Raw genomic sequence first — 13,759 nt, forward strand, 5'->3', positions numbered from 1 at the left:
TTCCATATATATATATATATATATATATATATATATATATTGAGGTAGATATAAATGTAGATGTATAGGTATATATATTTATATATATATATGCATGCAGATTAGTTTGAAAAAATGAAACGTCGCCGATAAGACTGGTGTGACAAGAACCACGCAGTACTCGAGGAAAAGTAATCATTACAAAAAATAGAAAACTGTGATTTATTTATTTATAAAAGAGGGGAACCTCATACTAAACCCTCAGATACAACTAAGAAAGAAAAAATCTAATTAGGTGGTCGTTTGTGGCTTCGTTCGAGACAAATCTTCTGTGACGCAGACGCTCATACGTAAATTTTTCACCCACCTTAAAGAGGTCATTCTGATTATCCCTCGACTGGGCAGCGAAACTCTCTTTAACGACCGACAGCTCCGACACAGTTGTGCCATCTCTCCACGATCAACCAATATCTCTCCTCAGAAAACAACTAACTTTAAAAAATGATTGACGATGACGTTCTACAGAATCATTGAGTATTCATGATTCTTATTTATAAATAAGATCATGAATTTTATTTATAAAAAAAAAATTCTGCTAAATCTTCTTTATCTGTATCAGTATTCATGATTGCACTTGAATATAATTCTTTTCTCGCTCCTCGATATGGTCTGTTGAAAAAAAGGAACATAAGCTTTTGACAAGCATTTCTTTGATGGTATAGACACTTATGACCTCTCTCTTCTTTTCGGCTCATCACCAAACAGGTCAAAGGGACTTCGCAATAAGTAGCCCATGCCTCTATAAGTTCTTTCTGAGTGGAACTGTGAATCGCACGATTGAATGCAAACTGGAGAGATGATAAACTCTTATCCCAAGTTAGTGGATGCTTGGAATTCTAGCCCCGAAGAAGATGTACCATCACCATCGTCTAGAATATTTTAGGCAATAAGAAATTTGTCCAAACATGCTGAAAAAACAACCTCCAGAAAGTGCAGTAATTTGTTGTTCCACCCGATCGACTCTCTCCAAGTTCTCGCAACTCCCTCATCACTACCCCCCGAGGTTGTACCAAGAGATGAAGAAAATGCTCCTTCATTTAAGCAAGGCAGTGCACCAGAAAATCAACAAACACCTAGCACCCACAGTGCCTCCTCTGTTGCCGCACCGATGATCGCCGAGATACCCTCCATTTAATTGCCTTCACAGCTCTCCCCTGTGATGAGCCTGTGAGAAAGTCTGAAGTCCCAGTTCGATCTTCGTGTTCCCTCGCTCGCGATTCCAACACGATCCTCTTCTTGTTCAACTCTCCTACAGAAACTTTGCTCGTTGGTTTCCGCTTCGCGACAGGTTTGCGAGCCCCCACTCGCATGTCACTCATGGCTTTAAGCAGAGCCCCCACCCTTGTTCCCTCACTAGACATCTCGACAGATACAGAGAAGAAGACAGAAGATCAAAGAAATGAGAAGGAAAGGAAACGACGTAGATCTTTCTTCCTATTTAAATGGTCCGGGCATGAAAATTTAGGAAAGTTCATTATTACGTAATAATGTTATTTAATTTTTTCATGCATGTTAAAAATGATTCTCTTATCATTGTGTGTTGTGCAACTTCCAAGGAGTAAGAGAATTCAGAAACTAAATATGTACATATAAAATTTGTTACCACGAATCTCAAGATAGATGAATGACTTTGGAGGAAGAAGCGACTGTTCGAACTTAGTTGTTGACGACCGTTTCAGGCTGGATGATGACAAGAGAGGCTTCTTGTTCGGGCGATCATTGGAATGTACCAGGAGATTTCCCGCAGGGAGGTGATCGGCCCTCAAGTCGATCAACAGAAAGCATCTTTTCTGATTAAATATCGATCAGTTTGAGGCTTATCGAACAATGACAAACTTTTTTCGTTCAAATCAGCATCTCAATTTTATTATGTGGGAATAACTATATAGTTACTAAAAAGTTTATCTGAAAAGTTAATGATGAGGGGACTAATATGTACTGTTATAATGATAGGACTTATGCTTATAAATAGGGGGATCTTTGATATGAATAAAGATTACACTCTCTTTATTGCTCCCTACGATTATCCCATATTTCTCTCTCTTAATGCTCTAGTCCTTGGGCGTGTTCTCCGGGTGCTTTTGGATTCAACAATATAAATTTTATTTTCAACATTATTAAGGAGAAGACAACAACCTATTTGATTAAAGCTCTATCCGACACCTACGAGAAGCCATCAACATTGAAGAAGATATTTTTAATACATCGTTTCTTTAATTTAAAGATAGGATATGCATAAATTTATAAATAAGAGAAGGTGCATCTATTGCAGATCATATCGATGAATTCAATATGAACATGACTCAGTTGAGTTGTGTTGACATGGCATTTGATGATGATGTCAGCACACTAATTTTGTTGTCCTTTTTGTTGTAGAGTTGGTTTGCGATGGTGATTGCAGTGAGTGGTTCATTGAGTAGAAAAATTATTCCATATGGATAGCGTATGCAGAAATGCATACGTTGTCTGGTCTCCGCAGTCCATCATTAAAAAAAATTAAAAATGGGGCCCACCGAAATACATATTTGCTCTGATGAACTGTGGAGATCGGCAACATATGCATTTCTGCATATGCTGTCCGTATGGAATAATTTTTCCATTGAGTAACACCAAATTGAAGTTGAATGATATTCGAGATTGATTCTCGGTGATGACATTTGCAAAATACACTGAAGAATTTTCTATCTTCGACTATACTTTAAACATCAAGAATAGAGAAAGATGACAAAATAGAAAACAAAATTAACAAAGGTTGAAGTCCAGGAGTAAGTTCGAGAGCCGCAGTGATCTTATTTGCTAAAACTATCAACAGAAAGGGCATTTATCCTGTCAATGCAATGCACCAAAGAAGAAAAAACAAGAAAATGAATAAACAAATGCACTAATTGAGAAGAGGACGACCAATCTTATGAATGAAGATGAATTAAGGAAAAGATGACCTATATGATGAAAGCTCTATCCAACATGTACGAGAAGACATCATCATCGAATAAGATATTTTTAGCACATTTTTTATTTGGTTAAAGATAGGAGAATGTGTATTAGTTGCAGATCATTTTCAACGCGTTCAATGATCACAACTCAATTGAGTTCCATGGACATCACATTTTATGAGGACGTCAAGGCACTAATCTTGTTGTCATCCTTGTCAGAGAGTTGGTTTGAGATAGTGATTGCTTTGTGTAGTTCACTGATAACACTAACTTGAAGCTGAATGATATTTGATTCTAATTCTCGGTGAGGACATTTGTTGAAGACTGTATGAAGAATGTTCTATCTCAGACTCTACTTTAAGCATCAAGAGTAGAGAAAGCGGCCTGAATAGAAGACAAAAATAACAATAGTTGAAGTCCAGGAGTAAGTGCAGGAGTCGTAAGGATCTTATTTGTTGGAACCATCAAAATAAATGACATTTCTTCAGCTACTGCAATGTCCAAAGAAGAAAAAAACAACAAAAGGATGAATCAACAAATGCAGTGATTGAAGGAGACTCTAAGGTCGTTATTGAGTTTTGAATCCTTGACTTAGTTGGGTCGTTCCCTTCTACCTCTTGCTGTGAGTTATTAGATAATTATATTGCAAGAAATTTTAATAAAGTTTATCTTGCGGATGATGAGTTGTTGAAGATCATGCAGAGAAGTTTAAATTAGAATTGGAAATTAAGCGAAGTTGGTCTTACAGGAGATAAATCATGTCCCATGCCTAACAAAAAACTTGATATCAATGGACCAGATCGACAGCTGTGGATACACCATAGTGTTTGGTGGTGGATCTTGAAATGTATTGAAAGGAACATTGGTCGCGGTAGTGACAAAAAGGAGAACATTATAGAAGACCTCAGAAGATAAAGACCTATTGACAATTGCTTTGACTATGGCATGAATGAATTTTTTACACGAGCAAGAAGGGAATGAAGATCATGTCATCAATGGGAACTTTCCAAATCTATAGTCGATAACTTGGAGTTGTGCGAGAATAGTGCTCTTGGCAAGTAGAGGAAGGTCAATTTCTTGAAAAATTCAAGAACTTCTAAACTTGAAAAACTGGAATTGATGCTCTCTGATGTCTCGGGATCAACTCCGATCCAATCCAATCCCTTGGTGGCTCATTGTACTACATCACATTTATTGATGACTCAACAAAAATTATTTGAGTTTTTTTTATAAATAAATCTGATATGTTTGCTATATTCAGGAAGTAGAAGACAGAAGTGAAGACTCAAACAGGTCTGAAAGTGAGGTGTGTGAAGTTTGATAATAGTGGCGAGTATGATAGTAATGAATTTCAAGCTTATTGCTCATAACATGGAATCCGCATGCTGAAGACTGTTCCAGGAACTTCAAAACAAAACATCGCTAAAAATGAATCAACAAATGCACTAATTTATTTAAGTAATAGATGACTATCAGTCTCTTTGGGTTTTAAAATCTTGATGATGAGTGGAGTGGAAAGAAGATATGACTTTCATATCTAAAAGTTTTTGATTTCATTTCCTATGTGCGTGTTAATTATGAATTCAGGGATAAGCTTGATGCAAAAGCGAAGCAGCATTACTTCATTGGCTATTGCTCTCTTATTACTTTATTATTTTTGTTTTTGATTTTGGAATGACAATAAAAAAGTCATAAGAGTTAAAGATGTGACATTCGATGAGCAAAGACTATTTAAGGAGAAATAAAAAATAAGTAAAAGGCATGAGGAAAATTACGAAGAAGTCATCTTTGATAATTCAACTTTAAAAAATCCTAGCATTGATATAGAAGCTCCTTCACAAGTCAAATACTATTGAGAAGGTCTACCAGATAACCTATACCAACACAAAGGTATTCTCCATCTTTATATGATTTATTATTGATAGATAATGGAGAACCAAAACACTACTTGAAAGCATTGCAGGCTGGAGATTCGATCCAGTGGGAGAGCCATCAAAGAGGAGATGATCTCTTTAGAGAAGAACAAAACTTGAACGCTAGAACTATCACTTGAAGGCAAAAAATTTTTACAGAATAAGTGGGTGTATAAAGTAAAAGAAGAGTCTGATTGGAGCAAACAATGTAAGGCTAGATTGGGGTTAAAGAATTTCAACAACTATGTGGGATTGACTACATAGAGGTGCTTTCATTAGTGGTAAAGATGATTATTATTAGGATAGTCTTAAGCATTGTTGCGGCTGAAGAGTTACATTTGGAACAACTAGTTGTTAAGATTGCATTTCTTCATAGAGATTTTAAGAAAGAGATCTATATGGAATAAGCTAAAGGTTTGTTGTTCTAGGAAAAGAAAATTTAGTGTGCAAGCTTCTGAAGAGTCTATATGGGTTGAAACAATCACCAAGGTAATGGTACAAAAATTTTGAAATTTTTTTTTTTATACAAATGGGTTCATTAGATATGTGATGAACCATTGTTGCTTCATTGAGAGGTTTGACAAGCCTCACATTATTTTGTTATTTTATGTTGATAATATGCAAGTTACAGGAGCACACAAACAAAGATCAATAAATTGAAAAATCAGCAATAAAAAGGTTTGAAATGAAAGACTTGGGAACAACAAAACAAATACTTGGTATGAGGATTATCCACGATAAATATAAAGTGGTTTTGGAATTTGTCCAAGAGAAGCAAATTCGGTAGGTTCTAAACCGATTTGATGCTCAAAATGCCAAAGCCCAGAGAGGCTTTCTTGGGTGGTCATTTCAAGCTATCTAAAAAGTTGTTGAGAAAGTTTGATTAAGAGCAAGAGCACATGAACAAGCTACCATAAACTTATGCAGTCAGTAGTTTGATGTACTCCATGGTGTGTACTAGACTGTACATATCTCATGAAGTGGGAGTTGTGAGAAGGGTTATGTCTTACCAGAAGAGGAACATTACAAAGTTGTGACGTGGATCATAAGATTTTTGAAAGGTATTTCAAATACAACCATTTGCAGGGCTATTCAGATGCAAATTTGGTAGGGGATTTAGATGGTCACAAGAGTATTTCAAGCTACGCGTTCTCGTTTGGGGGAACTTCATTTAATTGGATGTCCAGACTGTAGAAGTGTGTCTTGTTATCCATCACTGAAGCTGAGTATACGTTAGAGTCAGAGCGGGCAATGAGATGACTTGCCTAAAAAATTTAGGACATTAGAAAAGCAAAGCATGAACTCTTTCTTCAGTGACAGTAAAAGCGTCATACACCTAGCAAAGAATCCAGTTTTTCATACAAAAACAAAACACATACAACTACAATATCATCACATCATAGGGTTGGTTGATGATGAAAGCCTACGGTAAGAGAAGATTCATGGAACAAAAAATCCTGCAGGCATGCTAACTAAGGTAGTGACAATCTCAAAACTAAGGTAGTCACAATCTCAATACTAAGGTTTTGTATGGTCTTAATTGGCCTCCGTAAATCATGATAATGGAGGCGCCGCATTCGGACATTAGTGGATTCACATGAAGGAGCACAACTATAGAAGCATTCAGGCATGGCATTTACTGTATTAAAAAAATGAGGGTTTGACTTCAAGTGGGAGATTTTTAATTGTGGAGTCAAATTTTACATGTTTTTATTTTTTGTCAAAATTTGGAAGCCACCGAATTTGAATGATTTCACCCTTAAAATTCAAATTTGATGGCTAGATGGCCAATTAAAATTATTTCTCCTCTATACCTACCCTTCTAGCTTAGCCTATAAAAGGGGAGGGAATCAATCGGTGAATATCCTAACTAGTTGTATTTTCTCATAAGCTTCTTATAAGAGAAAAATATAGTGAGATCCTAGTGTTGCCATGGACTTGAGCAAAATGCCAAACCCCATAAATTTTCTTATGTTCTTTTTATGTGTATGAGATTTTGTGTTTCTATCTCTTTCTTTTTTTTTTCCTTTCATATCTGCTAACACCCACCTATATAATGTCCAACTAATTGTTTATTCGATTTGTACAAATTTTTTCCAGCACTGACTCTATAAAAAATTGGTGTAGATCTTAATAGAACGATTATCTTGTGTACACCACTGATATTGTAGATAATGCATTTTCTCAAAGTCGGAAGGAAGTGATTGCACAACATCTGCTTCTTCTGATGAGTTTGTGACAATTGAAGCCACCATGCTCTAGAACCTCAGATCAACTTGCAAACCACATAAGACGCTTCTTTGGCAGGTTGTCTATGTAATCGATGAATGACTCAACTTCTTGCTCTCAATCCAAGATAATCCTCAATGAGAAGATGACATTGAAGAAGGGAATGCCAAGTTTTATCTTGAAATAACTATAGTTGTCGTCATTGGTGGGTAGGTTAAAATATCACAGAATCTTCACCCGAATCTGAGTTGGTGTATAGGCTTCCTCAACGAGGAACTCTTTTCTCATCGAACTCGGGAAGTTCAGAGTATGCCAGTGGATCAAGGCATTGGGTTTGCCTTTGTTCTTGCTCATTGCATTGGAATCACCTATCGCTGGTGTGGGGTTGCCAGATCAACTAGTGTAGTTGTTGATAAAGGATTCGACCATTTTTGATAGCACGGAACTCTTGCTGCACTTCCACCATGCATTGTTGAAACTCCAGCGCAGGCTTCTCTACTAGTGCTAGCCTGGTTTGAGATTCCTGAATGGTCTCCTAACTAATTGATTGCCTCCATTAACCATTGTCTCGCTCTGATACGGACTTGGTGAAAACCAAGATTGTCACTAGTTAGAAACAATAAACAAAAACGAAAAATATTTCTATTGCTTCGGCAATTGGAAAAAGAGGGAAAAATGAAAATCTGTTCTCTGACTATACAGTAGTGGGAGACATACCTAAGCAACTAACTAATCATGTATTAAGATAACATTTAATTAAGAAGGACACTAAACTACTATATGTTAACAGTTTATAATAGAAAAAAATAGAGCAGCCCCAAAAAAACCGAGCAATCCAGTTCACGCGTATATGATTTATCCTGCATCACTTTGGCTTAATGTTACTTCCTGTCCAAACTGTATTTTGATCTGACCAGGTTGAGTTGGGTCTGTAACATACATGAAGCATAAGTGTAGAAATGTTTACCGTATTAGGTTTCTTACATCTTTTATCAATTTAAAACAAACTCAGACACCATATATAACAAGAAATGTATTGGCAACCTCTAAAGGTATTTTTGGTATTAGGTTTCCCATTTAAATCTTCTAAAGCAAACTCAGCAGCACCAAGGTTATTTAATAAAGCATAATTTTTCGGGGCATTTACATGCATGCCACACAATTCTAATGAATTTACATGTGTCAACCATAAACTTTCACATTTACGCATATAGCACTCGAATCTTTAATATCACATCAAAAGTAGCACTATTACCACTTTTTAAAAGTGAAGTGCATCTTTCCACGCATGGGTTTAAAACATGAGATATGTAAATACATAAGAATTGTAATCAATGTAAATCTCCCTAATTTTTTTCTTATATTACCACTTTTTAAAAGTGAAGTGCATCTTTCCATGCATGGGTTTAAAACATGAATGTGCTATGCATGTAAATTTGAAAGTTTGTGAGATATGTAAATACATAAGAATTGTACTCAATGTAAATCTCCCTAATTTTTTTCTTAAAGGCGAAGAGCATATATTTTATGGATTGTTATTCAGCAGATTTTTTAACTATTCTGTACCATCTAATATGCTAAATTACATGCTTGATGGAGTGCTTACCCTGATATTTTCAGGCAATTTGCAAATCCTCTTCTAAAATTGACATGAAAGCGGCGCACTTTCTTGATGAAGTATCTGGAAATGTTACATTTCTGACCTCTCAAGCCACTTTGATAAGGTCACATGATTGAACCAATTTACATATCCTCCCCTTGGTTTCAGTTCATGGGCTTAAAGGTAAGAAGCAGAATGTCCTTTGTACACATCACATGCCAGTAATTTAATCAGGAGCACATAGGAATTTTTTCTTATACAAATCATCTTTGAATGTTATAGGCAATTCCGAATATTTATAATATACCATTGCTTTAATTGCATTGATTATTGCCTTAGCAAGGTTCCGACTTTTAGAGCCTGAGCAAGGTTTTTCGTTAAGATGATGGCCTTGCGGTTTTGCTTGTCAATGATTGCACCTCTAGACTTCAGAGGGGCACATAAATGGGATTGTGATGTTTTCCTCATCAAATGTTAGTGGCTTGAGATCAGATTTTGAGGCCATCATTCAATTATTGATTGTATGTATATTGCACACATTTCAAGGCATCTGTGACTTTGAGATTCATTTTGAATTAAATTTTGGTTAGAATATTTTGATCCAGAAATTTTCTAATGGTAATATGTAAGTCAGGAAATTGTGTACTATCAATTGTCTGCACTAGTCAAAAGAGTAAACTGTAACTACACTGTATTGAATTCATTAAATACTGTTTAAAATAAATAGTTTTTTGCTTAAATTTATAACATTGTTGGGTTATAAATATACAAATTAAAATTTAGATATTAAATATATGATAATTGTGTGATGTGTATGGATGGTGTGAGAAGCTAACTCTTGAGCCGGCTCAATTTGGTTGGCTTTTGAATTGAGCTCGACAAACTAATAAAGGCTAAAGTTAGTCTAAATTCAACTTAAAAAATCTTAATATAAAATATATTTAAAATATATTAAATTTAAGTATTTTATTTTTAATTAATTTATAATTTTTTATTAAATAATGTAAAAAATTTAGTCTATTTTAAACGAAAACTTGAGCATACTTTAATTAAATCAAATGATATTTTTAATTACATTTTGTTAGTGAATTTTATGTTGATTTTGAATTTTAATGGAGCATCTTAAAAAACTTATTTGTGATCTTTATTATTTAGGATATAAATTTATAATAATTATATTAAATTTGATAAATTTGTATTAGCAGTATTAGATATATAACACATTAATGATATTAAAATAAGTATTTTTATTAGATTTAAAAACTTATATAAAATCATTAAAATTTGTGGATGATACATACAATATAAAGATAATTACTTAAATTTTTAATAAAATATCGCAATATTAAGATGTTAAATATTTACATCTTATCGGCATAAAGTTTTTCATAGATTTTTATTCTAATTAGTTTTGATATTTTAATCTAATTATTTAATTATATTTGATTAATTTTAATTTTAGCAAAAAAAAAAAAAATGCATATAATCATCAAATTTAATAATTTTTTTTTGAAGATTATCAAATAAATTAATAAATCAAAACTTATATTTTATTTATGCATTTTTTCCTATTGAAATTTTATCAAGGCATGTAACTTATTATATATATATTTGATGAAAATGATTGAGAATATTTTTGAATTTAATAATTTATGCTCCCATAAATATAATTTTCTGGCTCCATCATGCAATTTTTTTTCTTATAAATAATACAGTGTATGGTCTGATCAATCTAGTTGATCAAATAATGTTAAGCATTAGAATATCGTAACTTCCACAACTCATAAGCCCAATTTGAAGTTGTTCAAACCCCAAGAATTTTGATTTCAAATTTACCATAACTTGAATAAAACATGATTAAAGGCATCCCAAGCTTCTTATCATTCCAAATAATCCCATACATAATGTAAATAAAATGGAAGGATTCAAATTCATATCATAATTCTTATGCAATCATATAACACATATATATTAATTTTTATTAAGATAAGACATTGTTCAACATAATAGAAAAATTACATCTAATATTATATTTTTTAAATGAAACTTAACTTTTCATGTTTATGCATTAATTTTATTATAACATGGAAATGTTGTATAAAAGGAATTATTAAAATTTAAATATTATGCACGTGCAAACTCACACACACACAACATAATGGAAGCTATGTGCATTTCCAAGTTTTCATAAAAATCAAGTACATAAAAACACGGTCTAAGCATGTATTCTAATATTTGAATAGTTCTTTCTGACTGACTATCTATTTTAAGATGAAACACTTTAGTGAATGTTAGTTGTTTACCAAATGCCTCGTGAACTTTCTTCTATACTCTATTTGTGAATCTATTGTTTTGATCTAATACAGTTGACTTTGGGCTCAATTAGTCACACAATTTCATTTATATAAATTATGACCAACCAACTTACTCGCTGATAGGTAAAAAACGTGCATACTTGATCATATGATCAATAATCACCCATACTACAACACAACCTTTGATCTTGGTAGCTCAACCACAAATCCATAGCAATGTCCTATTTTCTATTTGGTATAGGAAACAATTGCAATAACCCACTAGATTTTTGATGTGCAGTCTTAACCATTTAATAAGTAATGCCCATTTCCAAAAACTGTTACATTGTGCTTCAATCATGACCATCAGAATAAACTTTTGAGCTCATCATACATCTTATTGCTTCTTATATGTTTTTTATCTCCTAATTAATGTGTCGTGTGCAAGATTTTTTTTTATAAATCATTAACATCATGAATGCATTTTCTACTCTTGTATCTCTATAATTTTTCTTCATCAAGCTCATTCCTCCACTTGATATGCATTTACTCGGTCTAATTTTTATGGAATTTAGTATCCTACGATAATTTATCCTGTATTTTGTCCTCTATCGATAACTAAATTAACATATGTTTCAATAGTGCAAAATTTTCATCATTTGGAGCCACTGCTGATAACTACAAACACTCTATATATTTAATTTGTTCTTCTTGTTGTGTAATAACTAAATTAGCATTGTCACCATTCTTTCTGCTTAATGCATGCACATCAATATTTGCTTTTCCTGGATGAATTTGTATACTCAAATTAGTCTTTAATGAGCTCATATTATCGCCTTTGTCTTAATTCAGTTCTTTATGTTTGAAAATATACTTCAAGCTTTAGTGATTTATGAACACTTCACGCTTGACTCCATATAAATAATGATTTCAACTCTTCAAAGAAAGTACAACTCTTGATAACCCTAAATCATGCATAGGATAATTTTTCTCATGATTATTTACTTGACTAGAAGTATATGCAATTAACTTGATATTTTGCATAAGCACACATCCAAGTATTCTAAGGGATGCATCATTATAAATCTTGAACCCTTACGACTTTAAGGGGATCATCAATATTGGAGTTATCATCAAAAATATTTTTCAACTTTTAAAAGCTTTATCACAAAAATTTGTCTACTCAAATCTCACTGCCTTCCAAGTCAATCTGAGCAAAGACATTGCAATCTGAGGGAACCCCTCAACAAATCTCTTGTAATAGCCTTCCAAACCCAACAAATCTCTTGTAATAGCTCTAGGCCAATCAACTATTGCTCTAACCTTATTATGGTCGACTAAGGTACCTTAACTGTTAATGACAAGTCCCAAGGAAGTTATAATCTTCAACTATAATTCACACTTAGATAATTTCACAAATAACTAATTCTCCTTCAAGGTCTGCATAAGTATGCAATGATGATCTACATGATGAGCGTCATCATTAGAAGAGATTAGAATGTCATCTATAAAGCTAATTACAATGATCTATCAAAAAATGGTTTAAAACTTATATTCATAATGCAAAGTGCATTTGATAACCCAAAATGCATCACCACAAACTCATAGTGCCCATATATGGTATTGAAGGTTATCTTTATTATGTCCTCTAATTTAATTCTTAGCTTATGATAACTTGAGAACAAATAAATATTTGAAAACAATTAATTCCCATACGATTGATAAAAAAATCATCAATCCTTGGCAACAAATACTTATTTTTTATTGTGAGCTTCTTTATTTTCTTATAATCAATACATAACCTTAAATTCCCTTTCTTCTTAACAAAAAAGGTGGGGCTCCTCATGGGAAGATACTTGGTATGATCAATCTTTTTTTTCAACAAGTCCTGCAACTGACTCTTTAGTCCTTGTAGCTCCTTGATTTTCATCCCATAAGTTGCATTTTTACTAGTTCTACACCTTGAATCAATTCAATGGTGAAATCTATATCTCTTCTTGGAGGCACACTTGTCAAATCATTTAAAAAGACCTGTGTACTTCTTTACTAGTGTTATATTCTCCAACTTCTTTGTTCCTTTTGGGGTGTCATTAAGTTGAGCTAGAAAATTTTATTAATATTTTGCTACCATTTTGAAAGTCTTCAAATTAGATATCATCATATATAAGTGAAATGAGGTGATGCTTTTGCATTCCGTGGAATCACAAAAGGGGAACAAAGATGAGAGACGGGCTGAAACAGTCTTGTTTGCCTTTTTATACTTTCTTTCCTATTATCCTTCATTTTTTTAGTCTTTTCCTATATATGTTGTATTATGATTCAGAAGTCAGTTGTTGGCGTGAGTTTGTTTAGGACATCCATCGGTGTCTATTTTCTTTCTTTGAGGGATCTATTTGAAGTTTTGGGTGGCCCTCTAATTGTATCTCTCTCCAAATTTGGTGATTATCTTCCATATCCTCTTTCACATTCTCCCCACATTGCTCACTATCACCCTCCATTGCTGTAGTTGCCCCCAAACAATCGTCATTATTATTTTCACTATAATTTTTCTAATTCCAGCCACATGTCCTCACTGCTACCACCTCATACAGTTGTCCTCTTGATGTCTTGCAGTCCCCTACATCCTTTTCCACTATCGTTGACATTCCCCCTAGCTGACGCCACCCAGAACAATGTTTGTTTGTTGTTCACATGCAATTCTAACAATCTAGTCATATGTTTCTCTCATTCTAACTTTTTGCATTGCTGCAA

General features: G+C 33.5%; 1 protein-coding gene across 1 annotated transcript in view; it reads left to right on the forward strand.

Annotated features, from left to right (window-relative positions):
- Positions 1 to 9,389, forward strand: part of LOC110023938 (pentatricopeptide repeat-containing protein At1g71210) — a 21,209-nt gene extending 11,820 nt beyond the window's left edge. The window contains exon 2 of the mRNA XM_020723599.1: positions 8,735 to 9,389. The gene's annotated coding sequence lies outside the window, so the exon portion shown is untranslated. The remainder of the gene's footprint in view (positions 1 to 8,734) is intronic.
- Positions 9,390 to 13,759: the final 4,370 nt, after the last annotated feature.

The sequence above is a fragment of the Phalaenopsis equestris genome, unplaced genomic scaffold (assembly GCF_001263595.1).
Source record: "Phalaenopsis equestris unplaced genomic scaffold, ASM126359v1 Scaffold000237, whole genome shotgun sequence".
NCBI classification, from domain to species: Eukaryota; Viridiplantae; Streptophyta; class Magnoliopsida; order Asparagales; family Orchidaceae; genus Phalaenopsis; species Phalaenopsis equestris.